Here is a 24,545-nt window from a genome sequence, read left to right on the forward strand (position 1 = left end):
CAATAAGTTCATCCATAACTCAGACTACAACAGGCTTCTCTTACATGCCCATTCCCATGCATTTTACATTTCTTTTGAGAAAGTGATGGACAGAGAGGCAGGAAGTATGAGATCCACATCATAACTTTGTTTTCAGGAAGCTTTCAAAGTCCATCTGAAACCCGTAAGGGTAAAAACTACCTCATTTTTTCTATTCTATCTCCTCCAAATCATCTAAAAATTTACTATCTGCTACAATACACTCATTAAAATAAATTACTCATTACCTTAGGCACATGCTGAGGTGAGTGTGGAAACTGTTGAAGGTGTTTCCAGTTTGTGTAAATAAGAACTACATATATGGATTTAGATTAAAAAGGAAGAAAGGCCAAAAGGGATGGAGAAGGGACATTGACAGAGCCAGAGCAAGACAGCAGCACATGGACACAGGTAGGTGGACACTCATCCTTACACACACAGAGTCTCAGCAGGTTCTTCATTTGGGCCAGTTATCTGGGGTGACTGAACTAGATCTGTGTAAATTTAGGATCAGGTTCCTGGACAAAAGCTAGTGAAAGTGACAATGTGTCTGCAATAAAGTGTAATAAATGTAAAAATATGTCAGAAACCTGAAAAAATGTCCTGGAAAAATAAAAAGGAGGCATGTAAGTTTTTTTAAGAAAGTAATTTTAGAATCAGTCATTATACTGACAACAATGTAAATATAAGTTTGCTCTTTTCCAATTTTATAATATATGAGTAATTTTGGTGTTTGTGACAATGATGGTCTTAGAGATGCAGATAATTCAAGACTTGCACAGAACAGGAATGATTGTGGTGAAAGTTGCAACTAAAACAGATTGGGAGATAAACAGATTGGGAGCACATCCAACTACTTGAGAGATTACTTTACTAATTATCTTAGCTGGTTTTAGTGTCTTCCATTTCACATTTGAAGCCAACAAAGCAGACGTGAGAATCTGACTCTGACTCTGTGGATGTACTCTTCAGTAACAGAGGCCAAGCATTTAGGAAGGGAAATGTGCACTTTCCTCACTTTGTGCCCCTTCTGTAGCTAAAAGCAAAGCTAAATAGACCAAATGCAAAACTGAAGGGTTTTGCTCTTATTGTTACCTAGAAAAAACACCTAAATTGTTATGGAATGGGTTTGCCTCAGTAACAACCTAGAAATTCCTCTGATTCTACATTTTCAGCCTAGCATCCTCTTTTTCTATCTATATAACCTCTCTTCTGGTTGGCACCAGAGATAGGATTTGGGCTCACACCTGAGACAGAATTTGGCAAACATCTGTACCATCTTGAAAAGCAAGAAGAAAGTCAGCAGGGGTCAGTTGTTTAATGTCCCCTCCAATATGAGAACTGAGGAGCAAGAAGTCCAGCAAGTAGGTGGGATGGTCAAAACAAGAATGGTTGTTCTTTATTCATAGCTCCTTGAAAAAGTGATAAAATGCTCTGCTGCAAGGAAGCATTGATGCTGAAGCCAAACTTAGTAGTCCAATACACTAATGTACTCCAAGGGTCTCTTGCAGAGCGTGGGAGGCCTCGAAGCAGAGCTCTCAAGTCAGAGACTTCTGTGACTGATGAGCAGAGGCATTAGAGGCATGTGGGGTTATCAGCAGATGTGCAGGAGGAAGGAGGTTGGGACTGGCGTGTGTGCCAGGAGGGTCTGCAGCAGTGAGGTAAATGCAGCTCTGGCAGCTTTCACCCCAGGGTGCTGAAGTGTGGGGTGACTGCAGTGACAGAGCTCTGCTGTGCACTGGCTGCTGCAGGACAGTGGGGCTAAACAGGGAGAATGAATAGTCCCAAATAAATGCAGCTAAAACCACACTTGGACATTACTACCAAAGACAGAGTAAGTGCATACCATTTCATTAATCATCACTGCAGCTTGAAACTGTACAGAAATTAGTTATTATATAATATTATTAAAATTATAGATGTTAAATATTCACTAACAATTGTCTAAACTAATTAACATGCAGGATTTATTTTTGATGCTTATGACTTTCATTAGTGAAAGAACCTGAAAAAATAATAATGAATGTATAATCTATAAGAATATATCAAGGTCTATGTGTTTATTTGTGTTTAATACTGACTAAAAAATATGGTGATAATTCTTTAAATTTTCTGAAATCTACATTAAAAATTTTGTAAACATCTGTTCTCTGGTAGACAGGTGTTTGAGGTTCCCTGATATCAAGACATTCTTTACAATTTCAGATATGTGGTATAATATATCCATTCAATTTAATGTGCTTGTATGGGGACAACAGAATTGCCAGCTGGGATTTGTTGAGGTCCCCTGAAACAGACACCCTAGGGTCTTGATCACCTAAAGATCTTACAGTGCTTTGCAGCCATTAGAGTATTCTGGGACAGCTAGAGATAAAGGAAAACGACTAATTCCAGTCAGTAAAGCTGAAACCTTGATCCCTTCCTGCTTTTCTCTGTGCTTCTCACTTCTCATAATCCTAAATCATTGGGATTATGATTTATACTTTCCTGTTACCTTTTATATGTGACATGGACCAGCCCTAAGTCCCTTCCCTGACCTTCTCACTGAGGAAACCATGGATCCAATCAAGCTCATCTCCCTCCTTTACTCATACAGCTGCTCTCTTTACATCTTCTTCCCAATTCCTTTTAGCACACCCAAAAGAATTGTGCTTAGGTTATGTCTCACCTTTCATCCTACTAATAGCTATCACTAGTTTGAAATCTCTGCTGTACCATGTTCCCTACTATAGGACTGATCTTTGTTCTTGCAAGGTCCTGCACAACTTGGCTCCCCCATCAAGTCAAATATATTTTCAGGTGTTTTTTCCTATCCTTCTCTTTCCTGTTTTATGCTTGCCTTGAAATCTTTCCTCTATCAATTGGCATGTTTAGCACCTGGTTTATCCCATGTGTGGTGTTTTTCTTCTTCATATTGAAAATATTGTTCTCAATTTTCCCAGGAAGTGACATTTTGGGAATTCCAGCACACAGCCTTGTCCTTTAGTTCAGTATACCTTCCTTGTAGATATGAGGAGTGACAAGGGAGAAAGAAGATCCATGAAAATATTGCAAAAAGAATCCACTGTAGCCACAAACTATGATGAAGGCATGGACACGGGAAAAGTAACAGAATGGGGGAAAATCAGAAATATGTGTTTAATAGGAGATAGAAGTTTTGTTAATCAATTGCATTTTAAACACAGGACCTATTACACAATTTTACAGAAGTGTAAACTCAAATCCATGCATTTCACAAAATGAAAAATCTTAGCAAAACAAGACTTCAGCCATTTAAAGAGAAGATGTTTTTGGAATGACAATTAAATGGCACTTTTCTAATAGTAGTACACTGAATGGTATCAGAATTGGGAACTGTGCTGTTTCTTGCCTCCAGCTATCTCAGTTCAGATCTTTCATAGCAGAAGAACGTAGAGATCCTGAGGGATTTTTTTCCCCCCCTCCAAAACACCGTACTGAAAATAACCCCCTAGGAGGTCATAGGGTTACATGGAAAATAGCAGTTTAATTTATTCATCCTCAATAGCAAAAGGCATATTTTAGCATATATTAAAAATAGACTCCTTTTATGCACTTTTTCAGTCTAGTGTCTGATTTTGCTGTTGATTTATTTCCACACAGTGCATTCTCCTTAAGAAATTTGTAGGCTGTTGTTGACAATTTTGTCAGATAAACATGCACATAAGAATAGACAGGCTCATGGTTCTTTTGCAAAAATGAATGTGCAAGGTAGGAAGTTCTTCTCCTTCTACATCAATTCCCAGGCACCACCTAATGGTGTCATAGCTTTCTTAACAGTAGTTCTTTGAGGAGAGGAAAACCATTTTCATCTTTTGTATCTTTGTGTAACCATGGTTCAGCAGTCAGTGGAACTGGAGGAATGCAGTGAATTGATTTTCTACATACACTGCCACTATTCTGTGTTATAATATATGCTACCATGTCCCAAATACACAAGGTTTCTGGGATAAGCACAGTTATTATACAGTTACCCTATAGATGGCTGTGTTGTGAAAATAAATTAGTAACTTCCAAAGCAAAGATAGGCATTTAAAAGAATGCAGTAAATACCATGTTTGCACCGACAGATACATCTGCATTGAAAAATTTGCTCCTGCCTACTAATCTAGTGCAAAGGTATAAAGGGACTTGTTTGATTTTATCTTGGAATACTCATTTCAAAACAGGCTGTCTCCTTTTGTAATGCTCCTACAGCAATGCTCAGAAGACTATTTAATTGATTCTGTGTTTGAAGAGTTCATAGTTCTACATTTAATGTAATAAAAACCTGATGTTAGTTTTCAGTGTATGTGGCAAGGCCATACTTTTACCAGAGTACTTGGGAGGAGCAGCTGCCAATTATGAATTGGTAAAACTGGTAACAGAAATGACGTGGACAAGTATGGTACAAGCAGATCACAGCCACATGATAGGCACTGATGTTATTTATGTGCTTGCATATTTTTAGCTACTGGCAATGCCTGTCACAGTAGAGAGGGGTGGTAGATGCAAATGGAAAGAATACTTTGAAAAGGATGTTATTTTTATACTGAGCTTCTCATATTGCTCAACTGATGTTGCCTCAACATGACACTGAACACAGACTGACACAGAAAAAGTGTCAGTCACAAGACTGTAAGACCTGCCACACTGGTCAGATCAAAGGTCCATCTGTTTAAGCGTTCTGTACAACTAAGTGATGTTTAAAAAACAGTGTTTCCTTTTGTTTGTTTCAAATTACTATACAGCTTTTGTGCTTCTCAGAAACAATGAATCAACATAATTGCATGACTGGTTTTATCTTCCCTCCACCTTTAATCATCTTTTTTCCATGAAGAAATGTGCTATTTGGTTTCCCTTGAATAGAACCTATTTATTATTTCTGATAATTACTGCTTAACTTACCTTTATCTTATCTAGTGCTTCTCCATTGGTCTTGGAGATCAATAACCAAAAGTGCATGTATTTGAGATTCAAGGTTGATAGAACAGCATCATGATCCTGGTTTGTTCTCTATTCTTTTCATAAAGAAATAATTGCAATGTTCAGTTTGTCTTTTCTTGCCACAGGGTATGGTATTGCCTATTCAAATAACTCCCAAATCCCATCATTGAGTAATTACAGCTAAGAGCTCTCTGATTTGTATTTTTCTTTCAAGTGCCTGTGTTTGAATTTGATAAGCATACATTGTATGAGAGGTTTTACTGTCTGGCTGCTCAGCATTAGTTACAATTTTCTTCAACTCCTTGCTGTCTGCTTCAGTTGTGGCTTTGATGCAGAGCTAGTTATCTTTGCAAACTTTCCTGCTTCAGTGTACACCTTTATGTTGTCATTTGTTGATAGCTTGTATAGCAGGATCTGGACAGCTGTAGATCCAGTGGAACCCCATTTTTTTGCTACTTGTGGAAAATCATAATTTTTTTGGAACTCCCATCCATGGATTGTTTGTGCAGGAATTATCTTTTCTCCCATTCTATAAGAAGTTAATTTTTTCAGGAGTTCTTTGTGAGGTGTCTTTCTCAAACATTTTACAAAACCAATTACATAAAAATGTCCAGCTCAATCTCATGATTACTACATTTGCTATGCAAATTCCTTCCTCAAACACCATATTGATTTTTCCCTCATATTCTGATTTACTCAAGTTTCTACTTGTTCTATTTTACAATAATTTCAATTAGTTTGCCACCCACGAAACTCAGATCTTGGGTATTATTGTTCCTCAGATAAAAACTGGTGACATGTCTGTCATCTTCTGTTCTCCTGGTTGATTGAAGTGTTGGGTTAAACACCACAGTTTTCAAGTGGGGAATTTAATGTTTAAAGTTCTTGAATGACCTTTCCAGGCCCTGGCAGTCATTTACTTTCCTATATCCTTTAACTGATTCATTTGACAACCTTTCCTTATGATGATCAGCATAAGAGAGTTCTCAGATTATTTTTCAGTTCTTGAAATGTCTCACTACCTCTCTACAATTTCCCTTCTATATCAAAGTTGTTCCATTCCATCAGAAGGCACTCTTACAAAGATTGATCTCACCCAATGCCTATAGTTTGATTTTCTTCAATCCTTCTGAACTACATCTCATGCTTGTAATTAAATGCACATGTCTATGGAATCAAAGTGAAAGACCAGAAATAAACTGACTGTTTGGAGAATGATATGAACAAATATAAGAAATAATGATAATAAAGTAATAAAATTGAACCAAAACCAGAAGAGGAACATTTCCTTTACCTGAAGTTCCCTAAAGAATAATATTTTTTGAACAGTTTTCATTATGTAGAAGAATGTTTTGTTGACATGTATTAATATACTATCCAAGGACTGAGAAAGGATAACCAGGGAATTTCAGTAAAATTTTATGGAACTATATTTTACAATGCATAAAATTAATAATTGCTTTTTTGACTCAGACTAAATGTAACTCTCCCATTTCCCAAAACTATTCAGAATAAAATTTGTATTTGAACAACCATTCAGAATAAAAAAATGTGGAAGCAAAGCTATTGATCAGAATTAATTTTTTCTCCCTTAATGTCTTGTAATGGATGCATTTTGTAAGTGCAATGACTTTGCTGCAAACAGAGAATTCCAATGTGTAGATATCTATTTAATCCCAGTCCTCTTTTGCATTCACTTCCAACAGTGATTGATTGCCAACAACAAGGTTTATTAAGCACTCTTGAAGCATTAGATAAACTGTGAAATTGAGAAAAAACCCCAAAGATATGTATTTAGTACTCTATAGTTTAAGCAAATCCCAAGGGAAGGAAAAAAAGAATTCAAACTTTAGAACTCACTTCTATTCAAAGCTATGTGAATGGAATATGGAAATTTTCTTCATCATGACTGTGCCTACTCCCTCCATGACACCAGTTATTGCTTCTTTAGCAGTTTGGCTGACTGGCTAACTAGTCCTTTATTGTACTATAGCCAAGGAAATGAAAGTAACTTTCAGGAAGGATATTTAACCTATTTTTTTTTTTTTGTCTGTAGCCCTTCCATCTCCACTTATTGCATGGTTTAAAATCTGTACAAAGTGTAGATTTGAAAGTTTCTTTCCTGACTTCAACTGCTCTGAGCTTTCTAGCCTTTGGGTTTAATTCTTTCTTACAAGGCAGCTCCCTCCCTCTTTTTGTTGTTTCTTTTTTAACAGACACACCCATCCACCCCCACACCACAAACATTTCTTGTTAAGTTTAACCATACTACTGCATGAAAGAAAATACATGCAAGAGTAAAGGAAATTCTCACAGCTGGTTTTCTTTGCTTTGATCTCAGTGAGGATTTGGGTACTAAAAATAGGGTTTGAGTTTCAAGAATAAAAAGCTGAGTCTGGGGTCAGAGTTTGCCTTTCTGTTTGGCCTGAAATTCTCACTGTTCACAGTATCACAGAATAATTGAAGTTGGAGGGGACTTCTGGAGACTGCCTAGTCTAAATCCCCAGCACAAAATAGAATCCACTAGAAAGGGCTGCTCTGGACTCTGCCCAATTAGGTTTTGAATATCTCCAAGGATGAAAGTCCCCAAGTGGTATTTAAGGATCCTCACAGTAAAATAGTTTATTCTTATGTTTAAATGGAATTTTCTCTGCTTCCTTTTGTGATCATTGCCTTTGCCGTTGTGTTTTTTTCCAACCCTTGTCTGAGCATTAGCAAACCTGCTGTGGCTTATGCAAGTAACCTCCCAGCTCCCAATAAGTTAATAAGGATCCAAATCTAAGTGGAGTGACACATCAATTTCCTAAGGAGATCTGTTTCGTTGGCACATGGAGTTAAGTAAAAGGAATCCTAGATTCCTCTCTTCAGTTTTAAAATGTGTGTGTGGCTATATTAGTTTTGGAAAGCCAGCAGTTGCTTGGTGTGCTGGCTCTTGGCAGTACAACTCTACTAGAGCACTCAAAGGTCAAGCCTTGTGTTCAACTTCCTCCACAGCCTGAGTCCAAACCCTTTTCTCAAAAGACAATCCTGACTGTTAGCCTATAAAGCTGGGTAAGGATGTTACCGTCTCCATCTTCCTAGTGAAGAAATACTTGCTCTTAGGCATTTACACAGGGAAATGAAGCCAGCAATACAGTATGTGTCAGGAAGCATGGTGGTGCAACCTGTAACACTGCAGTAGGAAGAGTGTCCTAAGTTCCTGGCTGATGGCTGGAACTGGTTTTGATTTCCTATTTGAGTGACTAATAACAATATTCTTAAGACCAAAGACCAAAATTCAATGATTAGGCTGCAAAGTCATTGTGCAGTGAGTGAGAATCCAGAATGAAGTCCAGACAATGGACTCATCAAGTAGCTAAGGGAGAGAATTCAGCCAGAATTCCAGCCACAGCAAACAATGCAAGACTATCAGTATATTTGTAGATTAGACAAATCAGTATCTACTGCATCAGTGGCAGCAACACAGTTGCTTGTTTTTTCTTTAAAAAGCAGAAAGGTCAGATGGGTATTACTGAAACTAATAAACTAACTATCAAGATTTTAGCATTCTTGAAGGGCATGCATATTATATAAGCATCTTGATAGGTCACCTACTCCTATCACTATCACCTATAAATCCTGGTGTTACTCTGATCATCAGCAGCGTGCTTGCTCAGTGTAAGATAAAGGACTGCTGTGTCAAGAACACCTTGAATTCCTTCCTGCCTCTCCCTGTGGGTTATGCATAGCTCACATCACATCAGATGCATGCAACAGGATTTTGTCTCCTCTGAGAGCTGGGATTTTTAAAGGTGGTCTTTGGGATTTAAGAGCGTAAGTTTTGCAGATTTCCTAAAGAGACCTGGATTCATAAATGCTGCAATCTTTAGGAAATATGTCTTTGAAATTATTTTTCCCCCGATCTAGAATGCTAAGTTCTAGTACCCAGACACTGTTTTCCTTAGTGATTTGAACACTTCTTATACCACGTGCTTGTCTTTTCAACAAATGGTCAGTCAGGGTAGACTCCAACTAGTGAAGACCAATTCCCGCAAAATTACACTTCTCAAGTCTGTGTGAGAAATGTTTATCTTAGTAACTAAGACAATCTCCTTCTAAACAATTTATTGTGCAAACTTTTAGCAATAGAAATAACTTTCTTTACAAGATGTACCCCACCAAAATCCACTTTTTTTCACACAATTAAAATAATTATCAAATCATGCATGCTTTTTTCCTAGAGTAGGATTCTATTTATATGCTGGTCTCTGTTACTCATTCACTTTGCTTCTATTCTATTAATTTGACCTATTCAGTGATCTGCTAAACACCAACTATTTAAGAAGTTGTGTATGGGACTGAGGGGCAGTGACCGTGTCCACAGGGAATGAGAACTGTTGCCTTGCTTTTAAATCTCATCAGGACTATGAGTTGACAGAAGATAAGAATGTTACAAATTTACTAGACTTGTAGTATTGGTAGGCAAGGAAATCAGCTTTCAGTAAGAGCAATATAAAAAGAGTCAGCTTCTTTCTGAAATAGACAAAATCAGAGGGGCCTCTGCCTCAAACAAAATCATGGGGAAAAGTGGAGTACAAGTTATGCCCAAAGAGTAGAAATTGGCTGGAAGGGAGTATTGCCTCAGAAAAGGTGAATTAGAAGGAATAAGCAAAAAGTCAGAGATAAAGGAGCAATTAGCCAAGAATTAGCAGAATAAACACTATGGAAAATGAGGTATTGAAGCGACTTGTGAGCTCATAAAAGATTTTGAAGTGCTAATAACCACCTTGTAGTTGACAAGATCTTAATATACTATAGAATCATGGAATCATCAAGGTTAGAAGAAACCTTTAAAAATCATGAAGTTCAGCTGTAAACCCAGCACTACCACTGTAGCCCCTAAACCACATTGCCCAGCACCAGATGCAGATGCCTCTATAGTGACCACTAACTACTATAGTGATTTCTCAAAGGATTATATGATAATGTCCAAAGCATATCACACATAAGAAAAAAAAAAACCCAAAAAACCATTTAGGGCCTATTTGTTTATAGACAGCTATAGCCACGTTTACATGCATGCTTGAAATAAATGGGATATGTTTATGCATTTAAATCCAAATTGTTATGAGTTTAAAAGCTTGGATTACAAGCCCAGCAGTAAATGCTGCTAAGCAAAGTTTCCTTTAAACACAGTATGGGAGTGAATGCCCTGTCTCCCCTCCATGTGTATTTGTATTTCCACATACCTCTAAAAATTTAACTAGATCAGAAAAACCTGATACAGATGGAGAGAAAGATAAAATAAATCAGTTAAACAGTGAACACATTTGAAGAATCACTTCACACAGGGCCATGATTGTGAATTCAAGGAAGCCTTGTGGAAGAGAAATACCTAACAAACAAGAAGATATGTAAAAATCAGAGTATCTACTTATTGAAAATAGGCAGCTTCTGAGAAGAGTTCAAATAATTTCCTAGAAAGGGGTAGCTAAGGATACAAATCTCTTAGGATTGACTGACATCTTTTACAATGCCTGTCAAACTGATTTTGTCAGCAGATATAATAGATTATAAGAAGAAGTGGTAATCTAAGATTTTTTCAGGTGGTTTTGGTACTAATAACCAACTATACTCACTGATGCTACATAACTTTCTGTTTCTTGTTGCATGTGTCTGAAAACTTCTGGAAAAATAACAAAACAACATAATACATCTTTAGGACTGATAACAGAACTATTTTGTTTAGGCTGAGTTGTCTAAATACTCAAAAAGACCCTGTCTGTTACCCATGGCCTCTATCTGTTCTTGAGCTTATCCAGGAAAGGATCTCCTGATTTTTCCAGAGTTCTGTATGAATCAAGTAGGTGGCTAAGTGTCCTGGTTCCAGCCAGGACAGGGTTAATTTTTGCAGCAGTCAGGAGGGAGCACAGTCTAGAACCTGGAGGTTATTCTGGAATGCCTCATGTCATTTTCTGGATGTGAGGCAAGTCTTCTACTATTGGTACTGCTGCTGTTACTGGTTGTTTTCTTATCTCATTGCTGTTCACAGTAATTTTTCTCTCAACCTATGATCTTTGCCTTTTGTGTCCCAAATCCTCCTCTTCAGCCCCCCACAGGGAGGAAGGGAAGGGGGAGTGAGTGAATGGCAGCCTGGTTGGGAGAGTCTCAGGGGAGCATCATTCCTAAACCACAACACTAAGGAATCTATGAATCTTTGGAACTAGAAATAGTCTGATGACTTTGATGTCATCAATACTGAGCTAAAGGCAGACCAAATAGTTTGTGCTAGAGAGGCTGTGCTCTTGCATTCAGAACTTGTTTCCTTCAAAGCAGAGGTGTGTTGGTGAATCAGAATTGCTACTGGTGGATCTGTTTTGAAAAGCTGAAAAAGTAAATATGGATAAAGAATGTCATCTTTGATCATACTTCCACAATCAAATTGTGAATTTCCACATTTGTTAGAACATTTGGTATTTGGTTATAACTTCTAAAACACCAGATCAAAAAAGTAAAAATAAAAGTTCTGAAGTATTTGGCCAATACCCTTTTGCTATTTTTTTGCTATTTGAAAGTATTAAATACTACCATATGAAGTATCTTCATCTTACCAATATTGTATCACTTAGCCTATATAGAGGTATTGAATTTTTGAGCTCTTGATACTGCCTTTCATTCTGGTTGAACTATGCTCAAAAAATATTATTTGCTGCTCAGTGATATCATGGGCACAATACATGGTCAAATAATTTGTTTGCTCCCTAAAAGGTAAAAAAACAAAGTTATTTATTCTCAATGTCTACTATTATATATACATTTATTTTTATGCAACAATGTAATAAAAAAAGCTCTTGCCAATTGGAAATAATGAAAATTTTAGTTTTTATAAAGGAGGCTGTTTTGTCACCTTGTAATGGACATGGTATCCATAAAATAGACATCCTTTTCAAACTTTCCTTTTTTTGATCTCAAATGGTAGAATCTATAATACCATATTATATACCAGTATTTTTTTAAAGCAAATGTCTAGCTACATTGTGGGACTGCTGTCAAAAATCTCTAAATAGCAACCAAGACATCCTTTTAAAACATTTTCTTATTGATCATTTAAACTGTTAGCAAAAATGAGTAGTAGATGGTACAGAAGGATTGCATTACTGGATGATGGTTGGTACTACATTGATTGAGCAGGTAACATTCTGTTGATGCATTGTCAGCAGAACACTAATGGCCAGGAAGAAAGCATGCAAAGAGGATTTACCTGTGTCAGTACAGGTAGTAGCACTGCATCTCATGGGAGGGAGGTGACTTGTAGAGCACCTCAGTCCTTGCATGTTCTGCATGTTTGTTTTCAAATGATTCAAAACTGAATTGGAAAGGAATGAAAAATAAGGTGATGAATGTCACTAATGATTGTAAGCACAGTACAGACTGTATCCAATTATGCAGAGGAACATCATGGTACAATGAGATTGATTATAAAAAAAACAGGTGAAATTCAGTGTGGATAAGTGAATGGGTAAACCAGAAATGGAATTTTTCATATACAGTGCAGCAACACTGAGCTGTGTTCCAAGGGTGAGGTGAATACACAAAGCCCTTTGCATCAGGCAAGGGTAACCTGGCCACACAGGCTGGATGAAAAAGCCTTTCCAAGTACACTCACTTTGGAGGGAATTGAAGAGCAGCTTTAAATACAGAGGTCAAATCATTCTCTTTGTGGTAAAATGGGTACTAAAGGATTCATAGTTATCTGTTACCTGAATTTTACTCTGACTGCATTATTGCTGTCACACAGTCCAGCTTATATATTTAAAATGTACATACAGCTGTATATATGCAATGGCCTGGCATTCCATACAATAAGGGTATTTTTGATTCAATTCCTTGCAGAAATCAAATCTTCATGAAGCTGTGTGCAGTGACAAGCAAACTGTTCCTTGCAGATTTAAAGGATATTTTACAATACTTATTTGACTTTTTTGACAGCTGACCTTACTGATTTTAAAACATTTAGCTTCTTTATTTCCAGCCTATCAGATTTTGACTTGCTCAGAGTTAGATGCAAAGCTCCCAAATGACCACAGTACAAACTGACACTTGCTGTTAATCTCAGACCTAACAAATGTTTCCAAACATACAAAACAAACACAGGCAACAAATTAGAAATAAGTAATCATATGAAGATAAGAAAAAGTTGTGCTGCTTAAGATGATACACAGTAGAACTGAGGTTCAATCAAATCTCTTGCTTTGGCATGCACCTAAAGAAATACTTTCAGAGCAAATTGGCAAGGGGAAGAAAATAATCTTTATGGAGTACATAGAGAAGTTAACAAAATAGAATGTTCTTTTCCTAAGATACTTGAAAAGATACCATGTATACAATCCTGCAGTGGTCATTGGAGTGAATACTTACATGTAATAAATTCAAGAAGATTCTACAAGAATAAAGGGCTTTTAAACCGTACATTTATCTACAGATTGGAAAACATAGGGCTCAATTCAAAGCGTGGGAAAAATAATGATGAAATTCCCATTTATTTCAATTTTTATAGAAAATTTCCTTCTTCCTCAAGCATCAGTACATCTCCCTCAGTGAAACTTATGTATGTACATTGAACTTGATAGGTTTCTTTGTATAGTAGAGGAGAAGTGAGCCAAATGGATTTTGATTCTCACAGAACTTTCACCATACAAAAATAACAACACCTTTTATTCTCCTTCATGGTAAAATGTAGTATCAAAACATTCAATTAAAATCAGCTCTTGGATTGGCAAATCAGTGTTCTATCACAGAAAGTGGCTTCTAGAGTTTTCTCCTTACACAGGCTATTTTTTGTCAAGTGAAGAGGTTAATTAAAACACAGCTGAATGAAATCTATACTTGCCTGATATCACCTATATAAGCCAATATTATATTTAGCACACTACAACAAATGGAAAGGGAGAAAGGACAGTCTCTCTGTCAAGACTCAATCCATACTGTGACAATATACGAGTTTTTTAATTACAGCCATCTGCATTCTGCAGCAGATGAACAAGGAATATATAGTATATGACTGACAAGCTTGCTATGTCCTTTGATGACCTCTCAGCAAGTAATGAACCACAACTGCTCATGCTTAGCACAGTCACAGATTCCACTTTCCTTGTTTGTGTGCAGGTATCACTGTAATACTTTGGAGCCTGCTGCTCTTCAACTAGGTGAAGGATTGTGCTTTGATTCTGCCAACAACTAATTAAGCATGTTACAAATGCTGTCTACAAATCTTCTTTTTATCAAGTATTATAACTTGGAGCTTCATTCAGAATTTATTAACAGAAAGAATTAATGTTTCTGCAGAGAACATGCTTATGGTAAAACAGTATTAAAGTATGTGTGAGGACTGGCTAATGCAGGAGCTTTTTTGTGTAGCTGTCTTGCCACATTTCATAGCAAAAGTAGGTTTAGATTCTGCACCTGCCTTAGGGAAGAAAAGGCTTCCCTTATCACTCATTAAGGTGACTGAATGACTGTACACACATTTGCTTTTACAATTCTTTTCATCTTCAAGATTTAATAATTGAAAACAATTGCCTCCATCACTAGACAACCACACCTGTTAAATAAATAGTACTCTGAATTGTTACATATACTTAGAGGCAGAGCCACTGCAGAGACTGCTTTTTAGTTAATTAACATTTTCTGAAGAGTACCTGTCTACTTCATCAAGTGTAAAAGGCCATTTATGTTCATAATTGTCTGCAAACTACTGTGCATAGACTAAACTGACTGAACACAGAACCTCATTTATAAAGAAATCTCCCCTGCTGATTTGAGATTTCTTTGTAACAATAACTGATTTACAGTTTCTTCAGTAGTGTCTATAAAAGCCTAAAATGAGGGATTTCCACAGTAAAGATCAAGTTCTTCTGATGGGACTGATAATGAATAACTACTATTTTAGAAAGTTTCACAATTTAAATGAGACCACTGATAGAAATAATACCTGCAAAAAAAACCCTGCAAAACAGTGAGTCCAGTAATTGAAAATGTTTGAAATTAATAATTTTGAGCTTGTAAGAACTTAATCTGAGTTCTTCTGAAACTTTGCCAAAACAGATGTAACATCAGATTTGGATCATTTGCATCTTTGCTACTTAAGTGGGGGGGGAGGTGGGGGGAAGAGAAAAGGTTATGTTACACCAAAATTCAAAGTTATTTTCTTTGTATACCTTATTTCCATAAACAGAGAGGAATGTGAAAAAGCATTCCATGTGCCAAAAATCTGGGCTTAGAAATAAAAAACATATCCATATCCATATTTATCATTCCGCAGACAGTGAGTAAAAATCACAGCTATTACACGAACTATCAAGAAAGTTAAGAGTAAGCTATAAGCTAGGAATGAATTTAAAGCCAGGACAAGGCAAACACTACAGGTGTTGGAGAGGGGAATCTAGAAATAAGAAAGCGTCTTTGTCTCAAGATGCGAGTCACGCTGTTTGCCGTGAGCCCCCCGGGAAAGGCTCCGCATGCCCCGCGCCAAGAGCGGCGGCGGCCCCTGCCTGCAGCAGCGCGTCTGCGCACTAGGCGGCGCTGCACGGCGGAACGACCACTCTCCGGAAAATAAACAGAAATCGGCAGCGGCCGAATCTCTTTGACATTAAAGAAAATAAAATCTATAAACCACGCAAGTTATATTTCAGAAAAATATAACAGGCAAAACGAATAGTTAAATGTATTTGGATATAGCTAGATCATTTAAAAGCCTCTCGAGGCAAAAAAGATGGAATCTGGTCAGCACTCTGAAAGACCTCCAAGGAAATAGCACATGAATTATTCTTCTAGTCAGGAAACTGAAATGTCTCAAAATAAATAGCAGTAGCACCACCACCCGCCGCTGGAGATCTAATTATTCTCATTATACAGAAGATCAAAGCTTTGTTCATTCTGTTTTAAAACATCCCCTTGCATTCTTATAAGAATTTCACTTGTAATATCCCAGTCAAATTCAAGTAGCTGCAACTAAACTCCAGGGTTACAATTCAAAGTTGCTTGGCCTACCCTAAAAGGTGCACTCTTTTTTACTGTTCACTACATCCCTTTGTCTGGAAGTTTGAGCTTCCAGCCTCCCACTCCATACTGGTTTCTATTCTGCCATTCACCTCTTTGAAATAAACAGCTGCCACCTGCCACTATTCACCTCACGTTCAATTAGCTATCATCAAGTTTCTTAGTACTAAACTTCAAAATACTGTATCAGGAATGAAGGAATGAGAGTGAATGAAGCCTTATTTAAACATGTGGTTTTCTTGTAATGGTCTGTAATTTTGAGAGACTTGCAAAGATGCCTAGAAGACAAAGAATAAATGATAGGCAGGGTATCTACATAGTCCCACAAGACCTGTGGCAACACAGAGAATTAGTGAAACAAGTGTGTCAGCACTGTGATTAAAACTAACTTATATCTTATGCAAATCACACATGTACTCAGAAAAATTGGGTGTCCTGTTTCATTTTAAAATGGAAGATCCAAGAATGGGTGTTACTCATGATCTCTGTTAGGAATAAGCCCTGCAGAGTTACACATCAGTAACAGCTTCTTTCTCATTTTTATATTATTCTCCTCATTTATACTATATAAATAATAGCGGGTTTTCTTAGAAAAATGTTTTAACTTGAGAAGTCTTCTGCTATTCTTTCTTTGCAATCAAACTGGTAAAATACTTCACAGATTTCATAGATGAATAACTGATTGAATTGGTTAAATTCGTGGCACACAGTTTTTTTTTTTCCTTGAAAGCAGATGTGCTGTAGCAATTCTGGGATCAGAGAGGCCATAATGTTAGTAAAAACAACTTCATATACAACATTACTTTCAGTTTAAAGTTAACATTTGCAAGTTATGTGTTCTATGCAAAAAGACAAATTTGTGAGTGGAGAACATTGAGGATCAAATTGAAAGTCATAGGTTGCAATTAATTGAAGGTGACAAATATGTATTTTCAAGGTGGAAATTTAAGTTCCATATCCAAAACCAGAGTGCAAGACTGATAGCTGCCGAGTTCACTACTGGTACAGAACAGAAACTGATGTAGTCAGTGCCATGGCAGGCTGAATTCACACTCAAAATACACCCAAAGACTTCTGGCTACAGAATCACAGAATGGCTGGAGTTGGACAAGACTGCTGAAGAGCATCTGGTCCAACATCCTTTTTCAAGCAGGACCACCTTGAGTTTATTGCCCCAGGACCATGCTGGGATGCCAAGTCCAACAGCAAGTGCATGTTTCCAGTTATATTTTTCACAGAAAAACTGTGAAAAGTATATGACTGAACATAAATCTTGAGAACACCTCACTACCAGTCACATTTAAGTTCACAATTCTGTTCAGTGAATTGCATGCTTCAAATTTTGTAAATCACATCAAACTGGTTGCATGATAACTTCTTTCAACAGACTAAATGGATATTTAATAATGCTATCACTTCAATAAAAAATGGTTATATAAAAGAAAATCCATTATTATATGCCTAAGAAAAATCTATTTTTTAAATGACATGTGGTCATCACCAAAATCAAAACAGTAGTTTGTCTCTCAAATGTGCATTAGCGTACATTAAGTTTACTAGCACAGAAGAAAATACATTCTATTTTAAATTTGCTACTGGTAATTTGATACCCAGATCCCCCTGAGTGTAAAGGCTATTGACTCTGTCTCTTTTCACCCCTTGGACTAGCAGTCTTGCCTCAATGGCTTCAACCACTGGAGAGCTGAAATCCACCTGTATTTCTTCTAACACTGTTAAGATCAGCAGCAGCAGTTTAAAAATGTTAGAGCTGCCTGCTGCCAATCTCTCCTCCTGGGGAGTTAACATAGCTCATTTCACCTTGAAAACAGTAAGATGTGTGCACACAGCTAGCTGCTTGGAGGGGTCAGCAGCATCTGAAGCAGCCCTCACACACCTGCTTGCAATCATCTGCTCCTACTGTTAATTGGTATGAGGTACATTATTCCCTCTAAGGGGAATGCCTTATGGCAGGTTTTGTACGCTCCAGGCCAGGTATAGAAAAGAAAAAAAACAATCTAAAGAAAATAACTAATACTTCTGTTGCAGTTATGTCAAGACAGATTGGACTGGTATCATCACTAGCCCTTTATTAGAAACTTTTCATACCCTCTCTCAATGAGCTGCTCTCAGACAACTCCACACAGCACTGACTCTTTCCTCTTAAGGAGCTGCACACAGCACTGGCTTTTTCCCTCCTCTGTGTGACTGGCTAACCCCAAGCTGCCCCTTACCTAACTGCCTAACCCTGTCTGTCCCTCACACAGCATCTTCTTACCTTATCCGTCCCTTGAACAACCACACATCCCTTACCTCAGCACAGCCAGAAGACCTGAGGGCTCAAGCTCCTACTGTAACTACAACAACAACTAACTCTGACTAGCTGACCCACTCTTTTATAACATCCTCATTGGGCAGGGATGGCTGTTTCCACTCCACAGTAATCAGTGCAGCTGTAATTCATTGGGAAAGATTGCTTCCTGCACTATCCTTACAAGCTGTTCTTACAAACTATCTTCACACAGCCCTATTTTTTAAAGATGTGATTTCTTTTAGAAGTATCCATATTTATCATTCTGTAGACAGTGAGTAAAAATCACAGCACCAGTCAGCTCTGAATGCTTAGCATTTTCTCCTTCTTACAGAACAGGGAGCCAAGTGTGGACAAGCAGGTTACTGTTCCATAAACAGCTGTGCAGCAATACACTGCTGACACGCCTGCAGTTCCACCAGCTGGCCATACACAAACCCACAGGAAAGCCTTATTCACAAGTGATGACCTCCCAAGTTGCAAAGGAAAGAGCTTCAAATACAGGGTGATAAAACCAGGAAATAATTGGTCATCTGTGGCAAATACCCTGAACAAAGTGCAAAATGAGGAAGTTCAACAGGTGGAAGCAGAAACTGAAGGAATAAAACCAGTAGTGATGCTACTGCCCTGCATAGCTAATATATGCCCTATACATATGAATGTACACATGCATACAAAAATACATGTTTATAAAACAACAGAAAAGCCCCTTAAGCCAACAGGACTGCAAAAGTCACAACAGCAGTAAGTCTCCTACAATTCTTAGAACATAGACATTATAACAACTTATCTCTATATTACAATGCTCAACTCATAGAGTTAGTAGTAATTGCAAGTAACACTTGCAAATATGTTAAGTATTTGCAGTATTAGGTATTAAGTTTTAAGTATTTTTAAAATGCCAGCAAGCTGAGTTCCAACGTGCCTGAGAACCAGACAGGCTCAGTGTGATGGTGAAAATGAGATACCGTGGTGAAAATTATTGTCCCTAATTCAACAAAAATGTCTCTGACATAGCCGGGAAAAGACTTTTGATCTCAGAATTTCCATTTCTGATATCAAACACTGATGCAAAGCACAATGGCAGTCTGCAAAAAGGTTTTTATGTATTACAGAAACTGTTGGCTCACTCTTTCAAAAATACGATCATGTTGTCATTATGATAGCGGCATATTATCAGTGTAGGAGAACAATGCTTGCCAAACATAGTGTTGTAAAAGCAGTGATAAGCCAGTAAAACATGACAATTAAAATAAGCAGTGGAAAGTTGTACTTAGGAAGGAAAATTGCCACTTAAAAACAGCAGAAAAAAATATTTGAAGAGAAAAAATAAAGGAAACTTGGACATTAAAGAGAATTCTAATTCAAATGAAAGATAAATTACTAGTCATTACAAAAGTAATCTTCTAAGTTTAGTTCTCATCAGAAGGTTAATCATGAAAAAAACCCAGCAGTCGTTGGGAAGTATAAAGAAGGTCATAGCACAGTCCATATTGCCAAACCAATATCTTAGTCTCAAGGAAGCTAAGAGAGCTTTCCAAATACTTACTGCAAATAGCACACTCCTTCCTTATCACAGAAATCTAAAGGTCAGTGGTGTCCCCAGGTCTAATCTCCTTAAGTTTCCATCAAATAGTTCTGTCTGACTTCTTATTTTCTAAATTTCTTGCTATTACTGGGTGCTCTTTTGCATTCCTGAGGCCTGAACTGCTTAGCAGCAGCAGAAGTGCAGCTTCAGAATAATTAATGCTTCTCCCCCAAACCTAATCTAAAGGATCAGATGCTAAAAGAAAAAAGGGTTTGTGTAAGTTGATATTTGTGTTAATGAGTTGTTATACTGCAGCAGGTTTTTAAGAAGTGCTGATTTGTTCACTGTGAAATGGGTCATGGCCAGCAAGCATACTCCATAGAATCAAATTCAACCTTGTAATTGGAAATTTTCACTGTTCTGTGCTTCTCTAGGACCATGGTCTGACAGTGAAAGGTTGATCACTCATGGGCAATCCATCAGCATCCAGCCCCCCACCTTATTCGCTAAACATGGATGGCATCTGGAAAATTTAAGACATCTGTGTTTTAAGAAGGATTTGGCTTTCTCTCTACATACTTTTTCATCATACTTGACCCTGCAATAAAACTCTAGCAGCAAAGCTCATTTTGCAAACATGGAACACAGGATCACTGTAGACTCAGCCAAATGAGAAAACAAAGGTTAAGGAGATACATTTCTCTTCAAATACACTTAGCTCCAGAATTAGCAGAGACAACAGGGGAAGTGCTTGGCTTAGTGCATCCATCTAAAAAGGAATTTTTAAAAAGTTCATTCTAATGCTAATGCTGGAATCATTGTTAAATGGGGGAAAGAAAACTTTCATAATATCCTAGATGAACTTCATTGTCCCAGTTATGTTCCAACCCTTCTATAATTCTGTGTTAAAATGGAAAGAATTTTTTTTGCAGTGAAGTCTTTGAAACTTATGAACCCTCAAATTGTTAGTTAGGAGCATCAGGAAATAGCAGATTACTGCCATTTATCTCTTACCTTCAATTCTAAGTTCTCTGGGAGAGGTACTGCCTCTTTATTATGTGTCTTTAGCTAAAACTTGGCAGAGCAGAGGCCTGCTGCCTGCCTGGCCTTCATCTGTGACCAGTGGGTCAGTCAAGGGAAAATTTGCCATTGGCTTCAATAGGCAAAAAATGAGACTCTTCAGTAATATAAATATGATCCTTAGAGAGTAATACCTGGAAAGAAGGTTTCAACAAATTCTAAGTGCTTATTTCAAAGATAAAAAGGATTGGAAGTGTCTCTCTTATCAATCTGGATGCTAGAAAGATGGAGAAGCCAACCCAGAAACCATCTGTTTTGCACATGTGTATTTGAATTATTGTAAGCACAAGGCCATCAGTCTTCCTTTTCAAATAGCATGGAAACTCATTTTTTTCAGCAAATGAAATGGCATAACTAAGCCATATTTTTAAACTGTACTTTTCTTGGGCATATAAATTAAAATTAATACCATCCTGACTGTACATTTTGTGACCTTAAATGGAGAGAATTCCTTTTCTAGGAAGATCAGGAATTCATTCTGCCAAGTAGTACTAGAAAAGAGATGGGAAGCAAGAAACTGGCTTAAAAGCCTTCCTGGACAATGGAGTAAGTTTGAACTAGCCTAAGGTAGTCTCTCTCTGTATCTTCTTTAGCTAAGAGAAGGTGGACTGGTAAAGAGAAATATTTCCCAACCAATGTCTGTTCTGAGCTAAGCCAGAATAGTGATTAAATCTGGGTATTTCCAGCTCCTCAGACAAATGCATTGATGGCTCCTTACCAAAGACTGTAGACACCATAAATCCAGTTCTGTGAATTACAAATCAAAACAGACCCTTATTCATAACGCTCTGCAAGGAGGCAAGCAGCAGGTTCTCTGACCTGACTCAAGGCAGCAACACATCAATTTGAGAAAGCCTGATTGCTTTTGAATCACCTCTATGAAGATATAGGGCTGCTTTCTTACCTATAGGAATTGCTTTTGTCGGTCGACGACTCCCCAATAGCTGTTGTTTCTGCTTTCAGCTGTGGCAGTCCCTAGAGTGGTGTGGCACCATGCAATGCCATTCCCCATTTAAGACTGGAGCTGACAAGCGCTCGCTAGTCCCACAGAGCCCAGTGCTCCTCAGCAGCACTGCGAGGGGCACACAGCCCGGAGACGGGCTCGGCAGCCCTGAGGTGTGCGGTGCTTCTTGTGGGCCCCCCCTGCTCCTGCCGCCTCAGGGCAGCACCAGCCGCTCCTGCTTCCAGCGCGGCTCCGGCCCCGAACTCAGTGTAACAGATAAGAACGGTGTTCGAATAAATGAAACTCATCACTCGCAGTGTTTATTTCCCCCCCACTAAAATATAAGAACAGCCGAGGAGGTTGGGAACAACGTGTCAGCTGGCTGCTGAGTGTGTCGATGTGGGAGCCTGGACGGAGCCGGAGCTGAGAGTGTCGGCGGTGGGGGGATGGCTGGGTGGGTTTCTACTTTTGTACATCGAACTAACCACAACAGGGCGGGGTAACTAAATCTGCCCTCAAACGTCTCGATTTATCCAAGACCTGTCACACTGTTTTCCGACAGTTCTCCACAGCAGCCACTGCGTGGCAGGAGAGATCAAGAGGAAGGTTTATTTTCTGCCGCGGGTGGCGCGGGAGGAGCGCAGAGCGCGGCCGCCGGCGGGGGACGGGCGCCATCTTGTCTCCCTGAGGGCAGCGTGTGGGAGCCCGGTGACTGGGCACCGGCAGCGGCACCGGCAGCGGCGGGGAGAGAGCGCGGCTGGTCGTTAGCATTAGCGGGGCGAAAGGAGCCGGGAACACGCAGCTCGAAGGGGACGGCACGGCTCCAGGCTGGCACTGCCGAGGGCGGTGCCCCCGTTCGCTGCCCGCCCCTCAAAGAGCGGGGGAATCGTGCCCGGGGCCGCTCCGCCGGGGCGGCTGCGGGCCCGGGCCAAGCTGGTTCTGAGCAGGAGCTGCCGGGATGCGCAGGACAGCTGAAAATAAAATTAATCCCCTCAACAGAAGATAATAAATAAAACTCCAGGGAGTTCCTCTTTGGCACAGGGGGAAAAATTAAATGGCTTTCCCCTTACAATCCAGCAGACTAGGGAGCTGTATTCGTAGATTTCCTGAAAAACATGTTCGCAGAACATAGTAATTATTAGCAAAAACATATGGCACTTAATAAGAAATGTTTTCTGGATACCTAAAAACAGTACAGAAAAGGACTATGGGTGGTGTTGCTGTAAAACTGGAACAAAACTATAGTTGTGAAGTTATATTTCCATTTAAAAGTTGATTTTCCAGGTGATGCATAAAAAGAAATAAAAATAAACTCTTTTGTTTTGTGTTGACTGAAATGTTTTCCGTTCTACCCAAACCAGAATTATTTTCCATTTGTTTAGTTTGGCCACTGCAGTGAGAAGCTAGTATGTCATTATCCACACACACCAGCAGGAAAGACATCCGAAGGACAGACAGGGTTTTAATTAGCTGCACTTCAGTATTTAAGATTGACACTGAAAGGAATTGCAGTCACAATATATATGTCCTGGCCAGGCGTTTAAGTAAAAAATACTATTTCTTTTTAATGTTAATTTTTAATTAATTTTGAAAAGCTTTAAGAGTGATTCAGTCCCTCTTTGAGTTAATCACACACATAGAGAGGAAAGATGGCACCAGCTCAGTGTGCTTGTGGACAGCAGATGTAAACACAGAGTTGGGTAATACAAAATAAAAGAGAAATACGATTGCTTATGATGTAGTGTGTGTAATAAGCTACAGTCTCAGCAATTTGCTTAAGTATTGACATACTGAAAGACAAAACCATACCAAAACAACCCAAACCTCCATTAAAAGAAGTCATTGTGCCAAAACACACTTGAGGCGATACCAGACTGTGTTTAGACAACGGTGTCGAACATTACCATGGGAACAATTGATGTTGAAATCCAAGACTACAAAAAAGCACAAGCACAAAAACACACATATGGATTTACAAAAGTTCAAAGAAACATGGTCCAAATTTTAAACAATTGTTTTTTTATATAAGCCCATGAAAATTAAAAAAAAAAAAAAAAAAAAAAAGGAATGCAAATACAATTATTCACTCCTTATTTGCTTGTGTGGGAAATGTTTAGGAATTCTGTAATGGATCTGTGCCTTATACCTTGTTTGGAGAGGACATATGTCTTGCAAACCATTGCAACATTTCAATGGCCAAAATATTTGTCTCCCATTTCTCCTGGCAGTCTTTCCAGAACTATGATATTAGTTCTGAAAGGCAATATGCAGATAACCTGGATTTTATAATAAGTGTGAAATGTATGTCCATGGATGTGGGCATTAATCTCAGTGGGGCTGTTTGCTATGATTGATTTGTTTGATTGACCTGCCCTGTGTAAGACTTTTAAGTCCCTCACTTCTACAACCTTTACACAGGTTAAACAGGTTTGCAACTAAACAGGAAAGAACTGTGAGAAAGTTTAATGTTGATCAACTGAAGACACTGTTGCTGCAAGAAATTACTGTGACAAGACTAATTCTATTTCTTGGACACCTGATTCTCTGGCTAAACTTGAAGAGAGAGCTTTGGGTGTACATGGAATGAGGAAGCAAAATCCATGTCAGAAATGGCCAAATGGAACAAGCAGAAGATTCCAGGAAAAAAACCTAAAAATGATTCAGATTTACTGAATTCACAATGAGCT

At 38.3% G+C, this 24,545-nt stretch overlaps 1 long non-coding RNA gene across 2 annotated transcripts in view; it reads left to right on the plus strand.

Moving 5' to 3' along the window:
- The first annotated feature begins 1,737 nt into the window (after positions 1-1,737).
- LOC306803220 overlaps positions 1,738-24,545 on the plus strand; it is a 38,672-nt gene continuing 15,864 nt past the window's right edge. For both annotated transcript variants that reach the window (XR_013774579.1, XR_013774580.1), the window contains exon 1: positions 1,738-1,852. This is a non-coding gene — a long non-coding RNA (uncharacterized lncRNA). The remainder of the gene's footprint in view (positions 1,853-24,545) is intronic.

Source organism: Erithacus rubecula (assembly GCF_903797595.1).
Source record: "Erithacus rubecula genome assembly, chromosome: 6".
NCBI classification, from domain to species: domain Eukaryota; kingdom Metazoa; phylum Chordata; class Aves; order Passeriformes; family Muscicapidae; genus Erithacus; species Erithacus rubecula.